Raw genomic sequence first — 7,481 nt, forward strand, 5'->3', positions numbered from 1 at the left:
GCACGTCGGCGTTTATTCAGGCTTGGAGCGTTCATGAGTTTATTCTTTTTTTCGCCCCTGACAGAGCTACCGCAGGACGGGAGAGAAAACACAGGGGTTAAGGCGCTTCCCTTGCACACAGCCGGCGCTGACTCAGCACCCAGCACCACCTACGGTGCCCTGAACACCACCAGGAGTGATTCCTGAGCACAGAGCCAGGGGGCAGCCCTGAGCACCCCCAGGGGACCACAAAACAGCAAAAAAATAAGTCATCACTCACCCACCAGACCCCCTTCCTCCCTTCTAACCCCCTGCCCAGGCGTTCAGTGGCAAGGACAGAGCAGGTGAGGGGCAGGTGGGACCCTCCATTCTTCAGGGCAGGAAATGAAGGGGGAGGAATGTGGTGGGAACTGCTCTTGGCGGTGAGGCAAGTCCAGTCCTGTCCCACACTTGAGGGAGGGGCAGGGGGACACACCCTCGGCAGAGGTGGCCGTGGCCAGTGGCTCCCTAAAGATGGATTCTGCCCATTTGACAGATGGAGAAACTGACCAAGGCGGCTACCATATTACCTGGAGTTTTCTGAAGGCATCTTCACCCTCTGCACGACTGTGAGGCCGTGCGTGTGGGAAGGAAAGCCCCAGACAGCATTGCCTATATTTCATCCCATAGTCATTGCAGATCTCATCTATATTTTGCCCAAAAGGGGGGTGTGGCCATGGTGTGAAGCTGTTTCAAAGGCCATCAACCACTTTGAGGCTAGAAAAGCAGAGTGCGATGATGATACAGTAAATACGGTCGACTTTCCGTGGCAGGGAGGGCAGCTCTGTCCCCCTGGGAGCCCCTGTTCTGTGGTCTCTGGTCCCTCCTGCCTGCTGGCAGCACTCGACGGGGTCCTAGAAGTGTCCAGGCCACTTGGGCCCACCTGTCCTGCTGGTCTGTGTGGGGCTTCTGGAACTCTCCACGGAGGCTCCGTCAGCAGCCTTGATGGCCAGTGCAGGGCCCCAGGGGTGGCCTTGGCCTCTGCTTTCCCACACCCTCCTGTGTCCGCCGAGTCCTGCACGTGGTCCCTCCGGGGCCTCAACACGCTGTGAGGCGCCCACCTTGGCTCCTGGGGGGTCCAGCTCCCGGGGCGGGGAGCCAGGTGGGCTCCAGAGGGAAAGAGGGGCCCCAGACAGCGCCCCCCCCACCATCACCCCAGCGTCCCTACAGCCGAACACAGAGGGAACCAGCTCCCGGGGAACGTGGCAGGAACAAGAACTGTCCCGAGAAGCCCCGAGACAGGAAGTCCCTCTCTGCTCCTTGCACGCCATCGGGGAGGGGGGTGCGCAGGCAGGCAGCCTTGCAGGGGGAGGGCAAGGATGCCACGTATCCCAGGAGCACTGTGGAGAGACAGACACTGTGAGGGGCAAGACACAAACATCTTTTTTTTTTTTGCCTTTTTTTTGGGTCACACCCAGCAATGCACAGGGGTCACTCCTGGCTCATGCACTCAGGAATTACCCCTGGCGGTGCTCGGGGGACCCTATGGGATGCTGGGAATCGAACCCAGGTCGGCCACGTGCAAGGCAAACGCCCTCCTCGCTGTGCTATTGCTCCAGCCCCAAGACACAAACATCTTGGGGGAAACTTCCAGAACGTACCTGTGCAGAAGTGCAGGGCGCAGTTGGCTCAAAGCGAGAGCAGGAAGTGGCAGTTCTCTGTTCCTGTTCTGGCCGGGGCCCTGCCCGCTCATCCAGCCCCTGGCGCTGTTCTGCGGAGGTCACAGGTAGGGGAGGGGAGAGGCAGAACCACAGATGCGGGAAGGCAGAACAAAAAAAAAAAGGAAGCTTCGGGGCGAGGGGCCCCTACCCTACGGCTTGTCCTGTTGGGGTCAAGTCTCCATCCGCACCCCGCCCCGCCCCCAGATCTGCCTCGAGAACGTTCCGCAACGCCCGTGGAGAGCTTGAACGGGAAAATGGTACCTAGATGGTGCTGGCGGGCAGCCCGGAACACAGCTCACAGCTCGGCGGCAGATGGAGCGGGAAGGGCAGGGGAGGGCCGTGGGGAGGGGAATGGCCCCGCGCGGATGCAGAACTTGAAGTAACAGAGCTTGAAGCGACTTCTAATAATACCTACGGCTCATAATATGCCTCATGAATATGGGCGTCCTCGAAGATTCCCAGACAGAGTGTTCGAAGTGTCAATGGGTGCCGCCGAGTCCTATATAAGAAGATATTTTAAGGAAGCCAATATGCAGATGGCGCAACCGGGCCTGGGGGTTGGACGCCAAGGTGCTCAGGGGGGCCACCTGGGGGGGCCAGGGATCAAGGGTGAGGAGACCGAAGACCCAGAATAGGCTCCTCCGTCTGAACCACCCGCCCACCCCCAATTTTTTTTTTTTTTTTTTTTTTTGCTTTTTGGGTCACACCCAGCAATGCTCAGGGGTTACTCCTGGCTTTGCACTCAGGAATTACTCCTGGCAGTGCTTGGGGGACCATATGGGATGCCGGGGATCGAACCCGGGTCGGCCGCGTGCAAGGCAAACGCCCTACCCGCTGTGCTATCGCTCCGGCCCCAACCACCCCCAATTTTTAAATGTTTTAAATTTTTATTATTATCATTTTGCTTTTTTTTGGGGGGGGTCACACCAACAGTGCTCAGGGGGGACTCCTGGCTCTGTGCTCAGGAATTACTCCTGGCGGTGCTCGGGGGACCCTATGAGATGTTGGGGGTCGAACCGGGGTCGGCTGCATGCAAGCCAAAAGCCTTACCCACTGTACTATAGCTCCAGCCCCTTCCCCCAATTTTTTTTTTTAAATGTAGAAAAATGTATGAAGACCTCAGGTCAAAAATCTAGAGTGGGGTGGGGGTGGGGGGTGCACATAAAAAGTGTGAAATAGAACGTCAGGGCAGAGATGTTATCACAGCCAGAAGACCTGGTCCCAGACTCCGGGGAGATTCCATCTTATTCTTTGTTCTTGGTCTTCCCAGCTAGACAAATGGGTTTTGAGCCACTTCCTGGAGGTGGCCCAGCCGCTGCTCTGTCTAAGGGGAAGGAGCTCTGCCTTGGAAGAATCCACTTTGGGGACACTGAGCAGGTGCCAAGAAGATTCACTGGGAGCCGGCAACACGTAGGGAAGAGACGAGACCCTTTGCCTGCTTCTGTTGCGATGAGAAAGTGGAGGCTCAGCTCTGCTGCCAGTGTGTGCCGTTTCTTTCTTTAAAAAGACTTTTTTTTAAGGGAGCAGGAGCAATAGCACAGTGGGAAGGTGTTTGCCTTGCATGCAGCCGACCTGGGTTGATACCCAGCATTCCATAGGGTCCCCCAAGCACCGCCAGGAGTCATTCTGAGTGCAGGGCCAGGAGGAACCCCTGAGCATCACCAGGTGTGACCCAAAAAAGCCAATAAAAAATAAATAAAAATAAATAAAAATTAACTAGGGGCCAGAGCGATAGTACAGCAGGGAGGGCGTTTGCTTTGCACGCGGGTGACCTGGGTTCAATCCCCGGCATCCCCTAGGGTCATCAGAGCACTGCCAGGAATAATTTCTGAGTGTTCTGAGTGCATGAGCCAGGAGTAACCCCTGAGCATTGCTGGGTGTGACCCAAAAAAGAAAAAAAAAACGTTTTAAAATTAAATCACAGTGAGATAAAATGACAAAGTTGTTCATGATCGGGTTTCAGTCGTACAATGTTCTGACACCCATCTCTTCACCAGTGTACATTTCCCATACCATTTTCCCCACCATCTTTCCTCCTTCATTCACCCAGCCTCTGCGGCAGGTAACTTTCTTCGTCCCCCTGCCCCCCGTTGTTGGGCATTGTGTTTTTTTTTTTTTAATTTTAATTTTTTTCTTTTTGGGTCACACCCGGCAATGCACAGGGGTTACTCCTGGCTCATGCACTCAGGAATTACTCCAGGCGGTGCTCAGAAGACCCTATGGGATGCTGGGAATCAAACCCGGGTCAGCCGCGTGCAAGGCAAACGCCCTCCCCGCTGTGCTATTGCTCCAGCCCCGGCATTGTGGTTTATAACACGGGTACTAGAGGTTATCACGGTTGCCCCCTTCCCTCCTTTTCAGCACTCAGTTCCTGCCCAGTGATCATTTCCAACTGTCCTTGTCATGGTGGCCCCTTCTCTGTCCCAACTCCCCTCTCCCCATTTCTTTTGAGAAACGAAAGGTGACTCAGAGGTGGGACCCGGGCCCAGAGGTCAAGGCAAGAGAGTGGGGGTGAGCAGGGCAACGGGGCACAGCCCCTCGTGCAGTTACATGTCTGGCTCCAGCTAAGGACGATGCAGTTAGTTCTGGTGTTCGGCTCCGTTCCTGATTCCGATGGGCCCATGAGAGTCCCCGCCCCCGTTCTGGAACGCCCGTCATTCCTGGTCTGTCCTAGCCTCTCCCTTGAGCACTGGTATGTGGGGGCAGGAACTTGACTTTGGGGTTTTTACACGGCTCTGAATCAAGCGGAAATGTAACTTGTCCGAGGCCCTGGGGCTGCGGTGGTGGGAGGTCCCGCCTCCAGCCTGTCCCCGGGACGAGATGAGACTTTGGGGCGAGGGCCTTGGAGAGGAGAAGCAGGGGGGGAAATTCAAGGTCAAAGGCAAAGGAAGTGGATCAAGGCTAGTTCTACGTTCTTTTTGTTTGCTTTTGGATTTTCAGGGGCCACACGTGGCAGTCCTCAGAGCCTACTTCTGGCTCTGCACTCAGAACTCGCTCCTGGTGGTGCTCAGGGGACCATCTGGGGGTCCCTGCGTCAGCCGCGTGCAAGACAAACACCGTCCCCGCTGTACTATGGCTCCGACCTTTACCCTCTGTCCTTCCCCCATTAAAAAGTGAGACTCGGGGCTGGAGCGATAGCACAGCGGGGAGGGAGTTTGCTTTGCACTCAGCCAACCCGGGTTCGATTCCCAGCAGCCCATAGGGTCCCCCCCACCCCCCCGCCCCGAGCACCGCCAGGGGTAATTTCTGAGTGCAGGAGCCAGGAGTAAGCCCTGTGTATCACCAGGTGGTGTGACCCAAAAAGCAAAAAAAAAAAGAAGAAGAAGAAGTGAGACACTAGCTATTCCCCTGACGTGGAATCAATCTGGGCTGCGCCAAGATGTGCTCTGAGCCACATAAGACAGCCGGAAAAGCAGCCACAGGTCTGTCACTCTGCTGGAGAGAGAGGGGGAGAGGGAGGCAGAGACAGGGAGAGAGAGACACAGAGAGGGGGGGCGGGAGAGAGGGAGAGAAGGGAGGCAGACAGGGAGGAGGAGAGAGAGGGAGAGAAAGAGAGACAAGGAGAGAGAGAGGAAGGAAGAGAGGGAGAGACAAAAAGAGGGCGACCCCAGGAGGGGAGAGGTTTTTCTCTCTCGGCCTTCCCCTTCCACGGTGGCAGTGGTGGCCGTGGTGGCCACGTGGTGACCACCATCTTATAGAGCTCACTAACCGGAGGTACCAGCTTGCAGTGACGCAACTTCTGGCAGAAATTTCTCTGGACTTAATTACTAAAATACCAGAAATCCAAAACCTCATATGCTCTTCACTCCCCGCAATGGAAAACAAATTATCAAACGATGCCTTTTCGGCAGGTCTGATGGTGGGGGGGGGGAAATTCCAAATAATAACAGTGAGTTTTCTGTTGAAATATTGAATGCAATCAAAGAACAGAGAGAGTAAAGTGAAGATCATCTGCCCCATAGGCGGGGGGTGGGTGGGACGGGAGGTGTACCGGGGTTCTTGGTGGTGGAACATGTGCACTGGTGAAGGGACGGGGGTGTGATCATGGTATGACTGAGACAGACCTGAAAGCTTTGTAACTGTTCTCATGGTGATTCAATAAAAAAAGAATTAAAAAAAAGAAAGGGGGAGAGAGAGATGAAGAGAGCGAGAGAGACACACACAGAGAAAGAGAGGGAGAGACAGAGATAGAGGGAAGGAGACAGAGAGAGAGGAAGATAGAGAGAAGGAAAGAAAGAGAGAGGGAGGGAGAGAGAGAGGGAGACCGAGACACAGAGAGGGGGAGAGAGAGAAAGAGAAAGAGGGAAAGACAGAGAAAGAGGCAGACAGAGAGAGGGAGAGAAAGAAAGAGAAGGAAACAGAAATGGAGAGAGAGGGAAAGATAGAAAGGGAGAGAGAGGGAGAGGGAGAGGGAGGGAGGGAGGAAAGGAGGGAGGGAGGGAGGGAGGGAGAGCGAGGAGGAGAGGGAGGGGGCAAGAGGGCGAGAGGTCTGGGGGCTGGGCCACACTGAGGGGGGGACAGAGACCCAACTGGCCCCCCAGACGTTCCAGCTGCTGTCGTGGTGCCAGGGGGGGGTTAAAAAGCCTCTGCCAGGTCCTGTCACCCTCCGCCAGCTAAGCCCCGTGGTCCGTGCGAGTCATTCCCATGACAGGGTGTCGGAGACCATCCCCCCACACCCCCCTACCAGAATCCTTGGAAACAGGCAGCATGGGAAGATTCGGTTTGGAGTTCTTTTTTTTTTTTTTTTGCTTTTTGGGTCACACCCGGCGATGCACAGGGGTTACTCCTGGTTCTGCTCTCAGGAATTACCCCAGCAGTGCTCAGGGGACCCTATGGGATGCTGGGAATCGAACCCGGGTCAGCCGCGTGCAAGGCCAATGCCCTCCCCGCTGTGCTATCGCTCCAGCCCCACAGTTTGGAGTTCTTCTTCCAACTGAAACGCGCCTGACCATGAAGGTGGGGCACACGGAGCCTCAACTCCACAGGGGAGAAGGCACTGCAGGGGCCAGAGCAATAGCACAGCGGGGAGGGCGTTATCCTTGCATGCAGTTGACCCAGGTTCAATCCCAGGCGTCCCATGGGGTCCCCCGAGCACTGCCAGGAGTCATTCCTGAGTGCATGAGCCAGGAGGAACCCCTGTGCATTGCTGGGTGTGCCCCCCAAAAAAAAATACCGCACGTGTCCCTTCAGCATCCTGGGATCATCCCACACAGTTCCCGGTGCACGGGAGAGCTGGTGGCACCAGGCTGGGTTTGGACGCGCTCATCTCTGCAAAGTTGGCACCAGCCAAGGAGAGTATCAGCAAACAACTGCCCCCAGCCGGCCCGCCCGAGAGAGCACAGGAGCCCCAAGCGTCCCCTGGCAAACGCAGATGCCACCAGAGGGGATAGCGGGCAGCGGCAGGGGGTCATGGGCACTTTGGTGAGGCTGGGGTGGAGCATCTTTCTGGACTCAAACGTAAAACGTAGCAGGGCCAGAGTGATGGCTCGGAGCGGTGGGGGGGGAGTGTGCTGAACCAGCACGCAGCCCCGAACAGCTCCCGGAGTGGCCGTGAGCACAGAGCCAGGGGTCAGTGCTGAGCACTGCCAGGTCTGATCCACGAGTCAAAGGAGCTTCAAACACGAGTGCAGCCATGTTTTACCTCCAGCACAATCAACATCTCATTCAGTGTTTCAGTGTTGTTTTGGTTGTTTCTTTTTTTTTGGGGGGGGGGGGCTCCCGGCAGTGCTCAGGGCTCCCTCCTGGCGAGGCTCTGGGCACTCTCTGGGGTGCCGGGGATTGAACCCAGGCCGGCTGCAGGTC

The sequence above is a fragment of the Sorex araneus genome, chromosome 6 (assembly GCF_027595985.1).
Source record: "Sorex araneus isolate mSorAra2 chromosome 6, mSorAra2.pri, whole genome shotgun sequence".
Taxonomy (NCBI): domain Eukaryota; kingdom Metazoa; phylum Chordata; class Mammalia; order Eulipotyphla; family Soricidae; genus Sorex; species Sorex araneus.